Consider the following 1,254-nt stretch of genomic DNA (forward strand, 5'->3'; position numbering starts at 1 on the left):
TTTAGGCCATATTGATTGCTTTGTTGTTGGGGTCTTCATTGCTTTTGATAACCCCCTTGAGAGTTATTGATATAATTAGCATCCTCACATTGTTGTTGCCCCTCTAGATAAGTCTCCTCTATGACTTGATACATTCCAGGAGCATGAGATGGCATTTCTTCAACAACATTAACACCCTTAGCTTCTTTCTCTGCAAGCCTCTTTGACAGCAAATCTACAGTGGTTTGCAATTGAGCAAAAGCATGATCTCGCTCATGATTCTCTTTGGCCACCGCAGCAACAGAAGGACTACCATATGACAAAACTTCACTATCATTGGAGTGCCAAGCTTTATTATGGGTGGTGAGCTTATCGAGCAACCGGGTGATGTTAACAAATTACTTGTCCATGAAGCATCCACCAGCGGTAGTATTGACAGCAACCTGATTCATTGTATCTAACCCCTTATCGAACTTCTAGGTGAGAATAGCATCCGAAAACTCATGAATTAGAGATTGAGCTAGATAGTACTTTAAACGCTCCCATGCTGAATATAATTGTTCCCCCGGGAGCTATTTAAACTCAAAGATCTTATCTCGAAGTTCAGCCTTTTTGCTCGGTGGAAACCACTTCTTTAAAAATGTATTGGCTAGCTCGCTTCAGGTGTGAATAGAATTGTTGGGAAGCTTTTCATACCATTCCCTTGCTTGGTCAGCCAAGGAATATTTGAAGACCCGTAACCGAAGTGCATCAGCAGAAACAATACCTTGGGATTGTTGTGCACACACACGCAGGAAGTTTCAAATGTCGGAGTGGACAATCCTCCGAAGAATTTCGAAAATAACCTTCAAGTTTCAGCAACTGATAGATAGAGCTATCGATTTTGAAAGTAGCATTTCCAGTCCTAGGAGGGACCACCACAGAAGCATAATCAGCTTCATTAATGAATTCCGCAAATATATTCTCATCTTCCTTCTCTTTTGGTGCAGGTGGGTTCACCTGGAGTCCACCTTGGTTTCCTTGATTTTGATTGTGTCTTCCTGCCATTTTCACCTGATTTACCAAAAACAGCAAACAAGGTGTGATTGAATAGTAAAAGTTTTAAAGAAAAGTACACAACAATCAGTAATTTTAAAACCGTATTCCCCGGCAACGGCGCCAAAATTTGCTACGCTCAAATTACATCTAAATTATGGCGTAAGGCGGTCGATGTCAAATATAGTAACTCAACTAGGTTGGGGTCGAATCCCACATGAAATACAATGTGAAATAAGT

At 40.8% G+C, this 1,254-nt stretch overlaps 1 non-coding gene across 1 annotated transcript; it reads left to right on the forward strand.

Moving 5' to 3' along the window:
• Positions 1-477: 477 nt before the first annotated feature.
• LOC132638941 (small nucleolar RNA R71) lies at positions 478-583 on the forward strand. Its single transcript, XR_009581997.1, has one exon. It is a non-coding gene; the product is annotated as a small nucleolar RNA R71 (small nucleolar RNA).
• The last annotated feature ends 671 nt before the right edge of the window (positions 584-1,254 follow it).

This window comes from Lycium barbarum, chromosome 4, assembly GCF_019175385.1.
Source record: "Lycium barbarum isolate Lr01 chromosome 4, ASM1917538v2, whole genome shotgun sequence".
Taxonomy (NCBI): domain Eukaryota; kingdom Viridiplantae; phylum Streptophyta; class Magnoliopsida; order Solanales; family Solanaceae; genus Lycium; species Lycium barbarum.